The following is a 14833-nucleotide window of genomic DNA, read 5'->3' on the forward strand; positions in this document are numbered from 1 at the left end:
AATGGTTCATGAAGCTTAACTTGGCCATTACTAATAGGTGGTGGTCCACAATGCATTAAAAGGAGAGCGCCATTAAATGGTACCTCTGCCACTGCTGAAACTGGGAGCATGAGAGAAAAAGATCATCAGACATCCGTGTCATCTACATAAGAAGTATGCTGTTGGAACCAGGAAACACCAGCCAAAACACCAGCATTCAACAACTATGTGCATTCATCAGTTCATACACTTAGTCCTTTAGCACCACAGATCAGGGTAGAAAGAGGAGCATTGACTCAGTAAACATGATAGTATTCTGCCATTCCTCATCTGCATGGTTCGAATTACGGGGGAGCTAAGGGGAGCACGGCTACCGAGAGACCGACCGGGGCTCCCCAGAGACAGACCAGGGCTCCCCTGAGACCTTTAGGGGGAGCTATAAAAAGCTGTTCAGTTTTGTATTATAAGTTATATTTTATATTTTCCGTACATTAAGGTTCCTGAAATTTAAAAAAATAGGACAAATGACACCGTTGTGTGTATAATTCGAACCCCGTTCATCTGAAGGCCAGAGCTGTCCTCACTGTCACCTGTTTGGAATTGCACTGCAAAAGTTACGCAGATGGGTATAGGTTTCAGTCTCAGTGGGTAATGATGCAGCAGGTTGAGAGAGACAATCTGCGGTCAGCCCTTAGAAATAAGCTGTATTTTAACTGTATGACTGTAAAGTTAGAGCCAGCAGAAAGGCAGTGAACTGAGATATGTTGGATCTAACTGCAGCATTCGATACTGTAGACCATAATATTCTTCTGGACCGGCTGGAAACATTGATTGGTATTAAAGGGACAGCACTCCTGTGGTTTCGTTCCTATTTGACTGATCGTTACCAGTTTGTCCATGTAAACAATGAGTCATCCAAAGCCACTAAAGTAAGATATGGTGTCCCACAGGGATCAGTGTTGGGCCCACTACTGTTCAATCTATATATGCTACCACTTGGTAACATTATTAGAAATTACGGTATTAATTTTCATTGTTATGCTGATGATACACAATTGTATCTATCTGTCAAACCTAGCGACGCATCCCAGCTCTCTTCTTTAGCCGACTGTCTGCTAGACATTCGTTGTTGGATGGCAAGGAATTTCCTCATGTTAAATACAGAAAAAACTGAGGTTCTTTTAATCGGTCCTAAGGATGCTCGTAATAAGTTTGTAAACCCCAACCCTAGCGGCCTCCCTACTCAGTTTAAAACAGTGGTCAGAGATCTTGGTGTCCTGGTAGACTCTGACCTCTGCTTCAGTGCTCACATAAATAGCATTACCAGTACAGCATTTTACCATCTACGGAACATAGCCAAGCATCGGAAGATGCTTTCCTTTCAAGATGCAGAGAAACTAATACATGCCTTTATAACTTCCAGATTGGACTACTGTAATGCCCTCCTTTCAGGTTGTCCATCTGGATTCCTACATAAACTTCAGTTAGTACAAAATGCAGCAGCCAGAGTTCTCACAAAAACTAAAAAATTTGATCACATTAGCCCTATCCTGTCCTCCCTGCACTGGCTACCAGTCAAATCTAGGATTGACTACAAAATACTGCTATTAACCTACAAAGCTCTGAATGGCCTTGCACCACAATATCTTAATGATCTTCTGGTCCCTTACAACCCTTCTCGCCTGCTTCGATCACAAGGAGCAGGATATCTATTAGTTCCTAGAGTAGACAGGACTACGGCAGGCTGCAGAGCATTCTCTTACAGAGCTCCGCAGCTGTGGAATGGTCTCCCGGCGGATGTGCGGGATTCAGGCACACTCTCGCTATTCAAGTCTAGATTAAAAACGCACTTGTATAGTTTAGCGTATAGGAAACCTAGTTCTAGTTCCAGCTAGTCGCTCACTCCCAGTTAGACTAACAGTATGTGGTGAAGAGCTGGTTGGGGATCGGTGTCCTTGGCTTTGGATAAACTGATGCGTCAGTGCTGTCACTCTAGCCTTACACTAAAGTGCTGATGTTCAGGGAGTCCCCATGCCTGTGTTCCCGCCTGTCTCTCCCTCTTTCTCATGCTGCTATAGTCAGATCTGCCGGAGCCTAGATGAATATTGCACTCAACCATTTTGCTTGCACTGCCTCTAGTTTTCTCAATTCTGGCTAATACACTATTTTCTTACTTCCTCCCCCACCCCTTCTGGGGTGTGCTGCCTGGAGAACCATAACATCGAGGAATTTATGCTTCTGCTGCCTGCAAGACCACTACCTCCACTTTCGGCAACTACCCTCCAGCCTGCCTGCCCTTGGCTCACGAATGCCTCTCCTTCCTCCCCTGCTGCTGTGCCACTGTTGATCTTGCCATCATGCATTAAGCACCCCGTGCCTGCACCGGTCTGCCCCTGCATCGAGACTGAAATTTCATCCCCTGTATTAGCTTAAATTATATAATCTTGTTTTGTTTGACTCTTCTGCCGGCCCCTGGAGGATGGGCCCCCCCTTTGGGTCTGGTTCCTCCCAAGGTTTCTTCCTCTTAGGGAGTTTTTCCTTGCCACCGTTGCCTTTGTCTTACTCACTGGGGGGTCTTTACGTGGCAGAAATGTAAAGCGCATTGAGACAATGTAATGTTGTGATAATGCGCTATATAAATAAAATTGCATTGCATATGTTCCCAGCCCCTGTTTAGCCACACCCCATAGCTTGCCAAGGCATAGCCCTGTCCACCTTACCTTGATGCCCTCAAGAACGGGGGCAGTGTCCTTCGGGGTGTCTGTATAGATGGTGGTTTCCACATTGACCAGCTCCTGATCAGGCTCTCCAGCCACCTGTGCCTTCCGGGCCTTGGCAACAGCAGGCTCCACCTCCTTCTGTGGAATGAGATACGCCCATCTAAGCCCTGAGCTGCCCCATTAAATGTGAGCACGTTGTTTGGTGGTGGGGGGGCTTGCCTCGGCCAGCCTCTCCCTCTGCTCCTGTTGGATGGCCAGCTCCTCTTGCAACGTAGTTTGGTTCTGTTGTCCACCTTGGAGAGTTCCACCTCAGCCACCTTGACCTGGGCTTCCTTAGCCTTTCACACACAGACGCACATGGAATCAAACACATACAACACAATCTCTCACATACACGCACCACGTCTGCAGGGTGGTCTTAAGCTGGTCAGTGGGGGACAATGTGCCTGGTAGGAACATTGCTCCGGACAGCAGCAGCAGGATTTGAAGAGCCAGATGCAGCTCCAACCACTAGATGGAGATATGTCAGTTACATACCGACCGCATACAATCACCTATTACATCCTCAACATATCCTCAACAGCCTTAAAAGAAACCCACAAAATTAAAGAGGTGAGTGCATTTTGTGGATCAAACCATACGAATAAAATTACAATCAATGGTCTGTCCAACACTATGCGTTTGTCCAATTGCTTTTTTTTCAAATTTTGAACATACATTAAAAAGACAAGAGAAATTAAAATGGCACTCAGTACAGATTTCTAATAAAGTAATTTAAATACATTACAGCATAAATATTATCTCAAAAAGATCGATTACAGTGCCCAGGCAGGAATACATTCAACCAAGCAGTTCAGCACTGACACCTTGGATGGTTCTTGTTGCATGCCTTCGTTAAATGGCCATGAAGTAATGTTGCTGGGTTGCATTAAAACATACAGTATATTGTCTTGTGTTTAAAATGATATCTGGTGGCAAGGTTTAAAGTGTATTTTGTCATTGTTACATCAAGTTTGAATATCTGATTTGTATTGAAGGATCTTTAGTAATTTGAAATTATTGGTGGAAGAATAATAAAAAAAAAATATATTTTTCATTTTGAGAATTGTTTTATATATTGCCTTTTTTGTCCTAATCAGGAAAAGGGTCATTGAAAACGCTGATTTTTTTTCCTTGTGCAAGGCTAATTTTTATTTTAACTAAGTGATGGAATTTGTTGGTGACCATAACAGTAAATACTTTTCAATGGCACATTTTATGTTTGTCTAATACTCTTCCACTTTTCAGCTTTGTAAATAAAGAAATGGTTAAGGAAAGACAGGGCTTTTTTATTATCTTTAAGCAGACAAAACATCTTACCCAAGTCTTTGCTCCTATACAGTAAATATATTGTCTAAGGGAGATTTGGGCTTAACAACCAATTGGTAGAGAAAAACAAAGAAGAATTTGCAGGATGTGATTGCTACATTCATGTAGTTGTAAAAAGCATGACAATATATTAAGTAATCCAAAGTATTCAGAATACGTTACTCACATTGAGTAACTTAATGGAATACGTTACAAACTACATTTTGGGGCATGTATTGTGTAATCTGTAGTGGAATACATTTTAAAGGTAACCTTCCCAACACTGGTCACGTCCCATGTGACGGAGAGGCCGGGATTACCTGTGTGAGTCGCTCACGCAGCCTCTACTCGGTGACACCCAGTGCCCGCATGCCTCATACCCGACACGCTGCCTGCAGTTTGCTCACATTCAGGGTGTCCACGCCTTCCTCAGCAGTCAGCTGATGGTGGGAGATGACAGTCAAGCATACGAGACACTCAGATACTCAAACGCTCTGGCTCGAATTCTGGAGGACACGGAACCTCCTGGACCAACACGGAAAGGGATGGCGACATAGACACGCTCCTGCCCACAGCTGAAGCTCAGCCGTACCGGTTGTGATTGCTCCACGCTGGAAATGCTGAAGCCTGCTTGCCTCCCATGACATCTGAGACTCTCCTCCTCACAACAGAGTGTCTTTCATTTGAGCTTTCAGTTATCCTTGTATTAGACATATATGTTTAAGTATTGAAATTGTGGTAGGTGATGTAGTCCTGGTAGAATATGTAGACAAAATACTTTATGCAGTGTATCCTGGGGAGTTCATTACATGGCGATCCTCCCCTCTATTTACTGATGTACTCCCTGTGCTGCAGAAGATTGACTCTGAGTGCTGGTAGTTTGTGAGCTATGCCAGTCATTAAGCCCGAAGGGGGGCCGGGCCCTTGGCGGGCTTAGGGTGGAATTTCCCTAGATCTTAGGGTTGTCGTCCTCCCTCCTAGGCTGGATGGACAGGATTGTGTGTGGGACTCTTTGGAGTCCCAAAGGGGGGAAATATATGGAATATTATTTAGCACTATACAACGTAGAACATAATCATTATGATATTATTAAAAAGTATGCCAAATACATCATAATCAACACAACTGAGTATGTATTTGCACCGTATGTTAGCCTCAAAGTTTCTGTTAGTTATTTTATGTTAGCCCTAGATGTATGAATATCCACCCTTATTAGTGTTGTAGTTTATCACTATGTTGAAGGACAAATATATTATCAACCCTCTAGTTAGACAATGTGCAACAAGCTGAAATTGCCAAGGTTTGTGACTGAAGGGAAGAACTTAACTAATAGCTCAGAGTTGTTAAAATCTTATCTAGCTCTGATTTAAAGAAACCCAGGGTTTTAGCTTGCGCTACACTAGCAGGAAGACTATTCCATACTCTAACTACACGCTGTGTAAAGAAGAGCTTCTTCAAATTCGTTTTAAAATGTTCTTCCGCTAATTTTCACTTATGGCCACGAGTTCTAGTATTTAAACTAATATTGAAGTAGCCATTTGGCCGAACAGCATCCAGACCTGTTAGAATCTTAAATACCTGGATCATGTCCCCCCTTATTCTCTTTTGCTCGAGGCCAAACAGATTCAGCTCAGCTAACCTCTCCTCATAAGACATTCCTCTAAGACCAGGAATCATTCTTGTAGCCCTACGTTGCACCTTTTCCAAGGCAGCAATGTCCTTCTTAAGGTACAGTATGGTGACCAAACCTGCACACAATATTCTAGGTGGGGTCTTACCAAGGGATTATATAATCGTAGCATCTCTTCCCTTGTTTAAAACTCCACACACCTAGAGATGTAATCCAACATCCTATTGGCTGTTATATTAGCAACGCTTCCATTCAGAAGGTACCACACCCACAGATAACGATTTTTGGAATATTAAAATTAAAGGTTGGTTAGGAATATCCCTCATCTCTTTTAAAACTATAGGTAAGATGCCATCAGGGCCCTACGATTTATTTATTTTGAGCTTAGCTAGGCTTAGTACCACATCAGCCTCAGTTATACATATATTGCTCAAAGACAACGCTGTATTCGTACTAAATGGTGATGTTACTCATGTTCTCTATTGTGAACATCCGTGTAAAATAATCGTTAAACTAATTTACTATATCAATTTTATTTTCAATTATATGGCCCTTACTATACTGCAAATTAGTGATTTCAGCTTTTAGAGCTTTTTTGGAGTTTAAATATTGGAGGAAACTTTTATTGTGATCCTTAACCTCCAATGATATTTTTCTTTCAACATTCCTCTTAGGGAGTCTAATGTTTTTTTAACTCAACCTGTAGACTTAGATACTCCTGGTTAGTTTTTAAATCATTAGTTAATTTCCATTTGTAGAAGAGAACCCTTTTCCTCCTGACTTTATTCTTAATTTCCTTAGTAAACCACCTTGGTTGTAGTTTCCTAGATTTAGTTTTGCTTGAAACCCCTGTTTTGGTACCTACTCCAAACTTGGTACTTTTCCTTGGTACTTGGCTCACAGCCAAAACTTTCTGATTGAATCCCAGCAAGCACTGGCACTGCTGTGGAAGTTATGCAGAAGTGCAGAAAATGAGATGTATCGAAACGAATGTTATGCAGAAGGAAGTATTTCTGTACCCCAATTACATTTAATGCATCAATTATTACATTTTTGCTTACCTCTCCATGTTTCTGCATCAGAAAATTCAATCACAAACCAACATAATTTTTTCTAATACTTCCAAACATGTTCTAACATCTCATTGTATCTATCGAAACGTCCTACCTTTGGGTACTGCACATATGCACATCAAAATCACGTCCTTTTTTCGTGCTTGAAGAACTGCCTTGCCTTGGGGTTACAGCTGGGTCTTGCGTAATTAATCTTATTTGTGCATTTTTCAAGGTTCATACATTTTAAACATTATATTAAATACATTTATCACACTTTACTCTTAGTATCAGGCTGATTTACAATCAGTGTTTTGTATGTTGTGTATTGAATTACCTGACATGAGTACTGTAGGCTATACAATGTGTCAGTATTTCTCACATGTTTTTAACAGCACACACTTATAAAGTATTTTAGTCTATTAGTATAGGCTAACCATGTATTTTATAAAGGTAGGATACTCTGATAAATATTTCATTCACTTGAGGTAGCTATAGCACTGATGATACAATCTGACAAGGTATTTCAGGCTATCCTGATGGTTACCTCTGAAATGTATACGGAACAATGTTCTTTTGCTACATGGGAAGCAAAGTGTCAGTCTGTCTTTGGGGGGATTTTTTGGACTAAATCATTCCCACGAAAAATTCGGTACACTGATTGGGTACACTGAGATCAAAAGCTGAAATTACATTACAGTTTACATTACATTTACATGTTTAAATGCAAAAGGAGACACGAGAAAATGTGACTAGATTAAAGAAGATGGTAAATGTCTCTATAATTTCTTTTATACCTGAAGACAAAGAGTCAGACCAGTTAACCCCCCCCCCCCCAAGCAGGCTTGTAGAATTATACTGGGTAAAAGAAGAGACTCCTCTGCTCAGCTGTGACTGGGTTTTACTACCACTTGCTGTGAAAACATGAGCCAAAATAACCAAGATCTAAACTACAGTACTTCAAGAATCAAGATTTTATTTGTCACATGCATAGTTATACAGTACTAGCACAGAATAGCTACCCACCCAGCTTCCTTTCATGTAAAGGCCCAGATATGCAGCAGTTCAATCCAGGGCCAGGACATTCAGGGTGGGTCAGTCCTACAGATGACTGAGGAGGCTGCCTTAACTGGCAAAAGGTACTTTGTCTCAGCTGGTTACAAATCTCATGCCAACAGATGGGGTGCTTCCTGTCAATGGACATCCTGTTCTGTTCTGACCGCTCCATCCCAGTCAATGTCTCCTGGAGAAGACATTTCTCGCCACCATTTCCAAAATTGTGCTGCCAGTGATCATCACAATGTTCAGGGCTGTTATCCTTAAATTGCCCCTGACAGCTGTCAACTGGCTGAAATGTGGAAATTTCCATCGATCAAAGGCTACTGGGTATTTCTGTCTGCACGGTTCATCAGGCTGCACCCCTCTGCAGCTCTTCAGCGTGAGGTTCTGGTGGGGACCCGTCAGAGCAAGTGCTGAGGTGAAGCGTAGACTCGCAAGGAAGCGCTTCATGTACCCCAGCCGGATGACTGCAATGATGATGATGGCAGAGGCACCGATGATGAAGCCACGGACAGCCAACTGCCACCAGGAAAAAGTATGCATCCTACAATACAAAGTATGCAGAAAATACAGGTTTCAATGCTCAGAAATTCTACAGATCATGCATCAGTTCTCTTTGAGTTTCCTGCCTAAGCATCATTTTTATTAAATCAGATACTGGTACTCACTGTTGACACGCCACCACCCAGGCCTCCTCAGCATCCTGCAACATAGGAGTCAATTATCACTACAGCACCACTAGTGTGTCAGTCCATCACATCACTGCAGTATTAACACCCACCCAACCATATTAAAAATACTCATCATCAAGTGGTACACTGAGCAAAGGGCTGGATTCCCAAAGTGGTATCGGCCCATTGACTTTATTGACAGCCTTTATAAACAATTATACAGAAAAAGTTTAAATGTACACTCTGATCAGATTTCTCTATAGATTGCTATAAATGTGCATAATTATACCTGCTCCAAGATGACCATTCCATCTGTAGGATGACTCTGGTCAACTGGCAATTCTACATTTTCTGAATCTGAAATACAAAATTTGCTGTTAAGTTTCAGTTGCCTCCTGTCTTTCCTTTCACTCAGATTTATATTTATGTCAGATTTGTGCTTTTTACTTGGAGACTTAAAAATTATCTTACAACTTCGTTGCTAACAATTTGACTCCTATATACCTTCAAACTCGGCCCTTCTCCAAAGTCTCCGGACAAGGTGCACGGTACCAGCGGCCGCAATGGCCAAACCAGTGCCACACATGACCAGACGAAAGTGATCGGAAGAGACAAGATTTAGAACCGCCATTGGAGCTGCACACAAAACACTGTGATCTTTTGAACCAGGTTCGTCTTATCTATAATCATTCCTCCGCGTAACGTTCTAAGACTCACGTGACGATACCATATATGGAAGTTACCATATATGGAAGTTACACGATATACAACGGTATATCGTGTATGGCATCGGAACAATTATTGGAAACAAGTCCCACCGATTTAACTTTTTAATGCGTTCTACATTCTGTCCAATAAATGAGACTTCCTGTTGTTTAGCACGCGATTTTTTTTGTGGACAGTAAAGTATAAAATATAACAGATCCTTGTAATCTGATCAGTATTTTACTGATATTTACACTAACATATAGTCTAATATAGTCACACGTTTAGTAAATTGCTGAAAAGTAGCAAAGGATTGTGGGAAAATATACGGTTATTTCTGTACAATCCTCATTTACTGTAAATCTACTTAAAGTAATTACCGTGTCGGCGACAATGTTATCGATATTTAAATATCTTTTTACCTGTTTTCTTTTTTTAACGTTATTTCTTCGTTTTATCCTCATGAATTACCCTGGTGTAAAACGCTATGCTGGTTTTCATAATAAAATAGGTTATATGACAGCTGAAACCACACAATAATGTCATTCTTTTAGTGTTTTCAGCGGCATTTTAGATTAAAAAGTTATAAATACGTACTTCCGGTGGTGTTTAACGATTTTCATTCAATTCATTCCATGGCAGCCTATCTTTATGAACGTGTAGATTTTTTTTTTGTATATGTTGAACTAAACATGTAGAAATATAAGCATACATTTGAATATGAGCAGACAGAGAAGGAGGGTTACGGACAGCGTATTACACAAAGTTAAAAGCAGAACATTGAATACGTACATTAATATTTATAATTATCTTAGCCAAGGGGGCATATACTAGCTATTTGGGTGTCCTAATGTTTTCCTCAGTAGGAATTAGCGTCATAGTGAATTTCCCCGGTTAAATAAATGAATTTGTTTCTTGTTTTTGGCATACGTGATACAATTACATCGCCTTTATGTACAGATATTATTTGAAAGAAGATTTATTTTTGCTATGTTTTTATTTTTTTATAAAGAACTAAATATTGTCGTATTTTTTTACATAACAGTACAATCAACTTCTTTAATGAAAAAAACAAACAAACACGGGCCTTTTTCGGAAACATACATTTATGAAAATAGAATTTGGCTGAAAGAAGTAGTAAATTAATCACAAAGTCCCGTTTTTAATATTGGAGCTTTTAGCAATTCCAAAGTAAAGATTCGTTCCGGTTAATAAAAGGTGTGGGGTGGCGGATAATGGGTGTGCAGGAGAGAGCGCGAGATCGCTACTGCGCGTGCACAGTTATCTATGGCGGGAAGGGTGAAAACTTGAAACAGCGATCGACAATCCTTATTTGACTACAACGTTACTTTAAATTAAAGTGCCGGTCCGATCTGTCAAGATTGTCGTTCCTTTTGTGTGCAAACATTGTCTGTGTAAACGGTTTACAAATGTTACCATTATATCAAAATGCATAGTAACCTGGCTAATTCTAGGTTTGGTTGTGGTATGTCGACTTGTCCTTTCAGTTTTCCGTCACTGACTGCACTTAAGTCACACATGCGTCGGAAGCACGCACACCCAAATAAATATTACATTAGCTGTAGATTTGTTGAAATGGATGCAGTGATTTGTGAGGTGCAGCCATGTGAGCATTATTAATGTCCGAGAAAACAAGCAACACAATCAATCTCCGTGTGTGTATTCTTCTGAAGCGGCTAATAGACTTTGAATGGCTTTGCATATAAGTTGGAAGTGTTATGCGCACTGTTTAAGGTGAAGACCCATAGAAGGATTTCTCTTGTAACAGAGTGAGATGTTAGACTATCAAGTTGTTTTTGCTCAAGCCTTTGGGCAGTGAGATCACATGATTCATAAATGGCAGTTTGTACTACAATTCAGTCCATTTAAATGTTTGACTTTGCCACAGCTGACTCTGAACTTTATGTATTTGTCAAGGTATTATAATGTAATAGAGGATTTAACCGGTAAACACTAATAAACAGGGTATTCCTGTAATGAATGCAACTCCCAGCCTTATCCAGTAAAACTGTTTTACACCAACATGGTGTTTCTTTCGCTATTTACAGGGTATTATTGGCAACTCCAGTTGCTGAGTACTAACTGTGATTCAGGATAATTACAAAGCAATGCTGTAAATGGACTTACAGTCATAGACCAACATTGCTGTAAAATAACAGGAAATTGCTATAATTTACATACAATAATTAGCTGTAATTTGGTACACAATAACATGCTGTAAATCAGTTTACAGTAATTCACATGATTTTTACAGTAGGCTAGTTCTACAGTGTGATACCTGTAGCTTTAGCACTGATAATACAATGTCGCGATGGTTACTTACATTACATTAGTTTGTTTTTATTTTTTAATTATTTACAAAATTTTTGGGACTATCCATTTTCAGTTTCAACCAATAAAAATTATTTTTTTGACTGGGTAGGTTTCTCTCGAAACACTGTAAAACAAATCATTAGAAGACCGGCTTTGGACAATTGTGCAAATAGAGTCAGAACTGCATCTGTTTTGCATATCCAGGTATTTCTCTATTTCTACCTCTGAAATGTATACAGAACAATGTTCTTTTGCTACCTGGGAAGCAAAGTTTAACCGTCAGTCTGTCTTTGGGGGGGTTTTTTGGACTAAATCATTCCCACAAAAAATTGGGTACACTGATTGGGTACTGGGGGCGGCATGGTGGTGCAGTGGTTAGCACTGTTGCCTCACACCTCTGGGACCCAGGTTCGAGTCTCCGCCTAGGCCACATGTGTGTGAAGTTTGCATGTTCTCCCCATGTCGTCGTGGGGTTTCCTCCGGGTACTCCGGTTTCCCCCCATAGTCCAAAGACATGCTGAGGCTAATTGGAGTTACTAAATTGTCCATAGGAGTGCGTGTGTGAGTGAATGGTGTGTGAATGTGCCCTGCGATGGGTTGGTCTCTCATACTGGGTTGTTCCCTGCCTCGTGCCCATTGCTTCCGGGATAGGCTCCGGACCCCCCGCGACCCAGTAGGATAAGCGGTTTGGAAAATGGATGGATGGATAGATGGATGATTGGATACACTGAGATCAAAAGCTGAAATGACATTACTGCTTACTTTAGATTTACATGTATAAACTATTTATAAACAATTATACAGAAAAAGTTTAAATGCAAAAGGTAACACAAGAAAATGTGACTAGATTAAGGAAGCTAGTAAATGTCTCTATAATTTCTTTTATAGCTGAAGCCAAAGAGCCAGACCAGTTAACCCCCCCCCCCCAAGCAGGCTTGTAGAATTATACTGGGTAAAAGAAGAGACTCCTCTGCTCAGCTGTGTCTGGGTTTTACTACCACTTGCTGTGAAAACATGAGCCAAAATAACCAAGATCTAAACTACAGTATTTCAAGAATCAAGATTTTATTTGTCACATGCATAGTTATACAGTACTAGCACAGAATAGCTACCCACCCAGCTTCCTTTCATGTAAAGCCCCAGATATGCAGCAGTTCAATCCAGGGCCAGGACATTCAGGGTGGGTCAGTCCTACAGATGTCTGAGGAGGCTGCCTTAACTGGCAAAAGGTACTTTGTCTCAGCTGGTTACAAGTCTCATGCCAACAGATGGGGTGCTTCCTGTCAATGGACATCCTGTTCCGTTCTGACCGCTCCATCCCAGTCAATTTCTTTTAGAGAAGTATTTTCTTACCACCATTTCAAGAATTGTGCTGCCAGTGATCGTCACAATGTTCAGGGCTGTGATTCTTAAATTGCCCCTGACAGCTGTCAACTGGTTAAAATTTGGAAATTTCCATCGATCGATGGCTACCGGGAATTTCTGTCTGAACTGTTCATCAGGCTGCACCCCTCTGCAGCTCTTCAGTGTGAGGTTCTGGTGGGGACCCGTCAGAGCAAGCGCTGAGGGGAAGCGTAGACCCGCAAGGAAGCGCTTCATGTACCCCAGCCGGATGACCGCAATGATGATGATGGCAGAGGCACCGATGATGAAGCCACGGACAGCCAACTGCCACCAGGAATAAGTATGCATCCTACAATACAAAGTATGCAGAAAATACAGGTTTCAATGCTCAGAAATTCCACAGATCATGCATCAGTTCTCTTTGAGTTTCCTGCCTAAGCATCATTTTTATTAAATCAGATACTGGTACTCACTGTTGACACGCCACCACCCAGGCCTCCTCAGCATCCTGCAACATAGGAGTCAATTATCACTACAGCACCACTAGTGTGTCAGTCCATCACATCACTGCAGTATTAACACCCACCCAACCATATTAAAAATACTCATCATCAAGTGGTACACTGAGCAAAGGGCTGGATTCCCAAAGTGGTATCGGCCCATTGACTTTATTGACAGCCTTTATAAACAATTATACAGAAAAAGTTTAAATGTACACTCTGATCTGATTTCTCTATAGATTGCTATAAATGTGCATAATTATACCTGCTCCAAGATGACCATTCCATCTGTAGGATGACTCTGGTCAACTGGCAATTCTACATTTTCTGAATCTGAAATACAAAATTTGCTGTTAAGTTTCAGTTGCCTCCTGTCTTTCCTTTCACTCAGATTTATATTTATGTCAGATTTGTGCTTTTTACTTGGAGACTTAAAAATTATCTTACAACTTCGTTGCTAACAATTTGACTCCTATATACCTTTAAACTCGGCCCTTCTCCAAAGTCTCCGGACAAGGTGCACGGTACCAGCGGCCGCAATGGCCAAACCAGTGCCACACATGACCAGACGAAAGTGATCGGAAGAGACAAGATTTAGAACCGCCATTGGAGCTGCACACAAAACACTGTGATCTTTTGAACCAGGTTCGTCTTATCTATAATCATTCCTCCGCGTAACGTTCTAAGACTCACGTGACGATACCATATATGGAAGTTACCATATATGGAAGTTACACGATATACAACGGTATATCGTGTATGGCATCGGAACAATTATTGGAAACAAGTCCCACCGATTTAACTTTTTAATGCGTTCTACATTCTGTCCAATAAATGAGACTTCCTGTTGTTTAGCACGCGATTTTTTTTGTGGACAGTAAAGTATAAAATATAACAGATCCTTGTAATCTGATCAGCATTTTACTGATATTCACACTAACATATAGTCTAATATAGTCACACGTTTAGTAAATTGCTGAAAAGTAGCAAAGGATTGTGGGAAAATATACGGTTATTTCTGTACAATCCTCATTTACTGTAAATCTACTTAAAGTAATTACCGTGTCGGCGACAATGTTATCGATATTTAAATATCTTTTTACCTGTTTTCTTTTTTTAACGTTATTTCTTCGTTTTATCCTCATGAATTACCCTGGTGTAAAACGCTATGCTGGTTTTCATAATAAAATAGGTTATATGACAGCTGAAACCACACAATAATGTCATTCTTTTAGTGTTTTCAGCGGCATTTTAGATTAAAAAGTTATAAATACGTACTTCCGGTGGTGTTTAACGATTTTCATTCAATTCATTCCATGGCAGCCTATCTTTATGAACGTGTAGATTTCTTTTTGTATATGTTGAACTAAACATGTAGAAATATAAGCATACATTTGAATATGAGCAGACAGAGAAGGAGGGTTACAGACAGCGTATTACACAAAGTTAAAAGCAGAACATTGAATACGTACATTAATATTTATAATTATCT

At 40.6% G+C, this 14833-nt stretch overlaps 1 protein-coding gene across 1 annotated transcript in view; it reads left to right on the plus strand.

Moving 5' to 3' along the window:
• Positions 1-14833, plus strand: part of LOC125742075 (IQ motif and SEC7 domain-containing protein 3-like) — a 235913-nt gene that overhangs the window by 185182 nt on the left and 35898 nt on the right. The gene's annotated exons all lie outside the window — the stretch shown is intronic.

Source organism: Brienomyrus brachyistius, chromosome 1, assembly GCF_023856365.1.
Source record: "Brienomyrus brachyistius isolate T26 chromosome 1, BBRACH_0.4, whole genome shotgun sequence".
NCBI classification, from domain to species: domain Eukaryota; kingdom Metazoa; phylum Chordata; class Actinopteri; order Osteoglossiformes; family Mormyridae; genus Brienomyrus; species Brienomyrus brachyistius.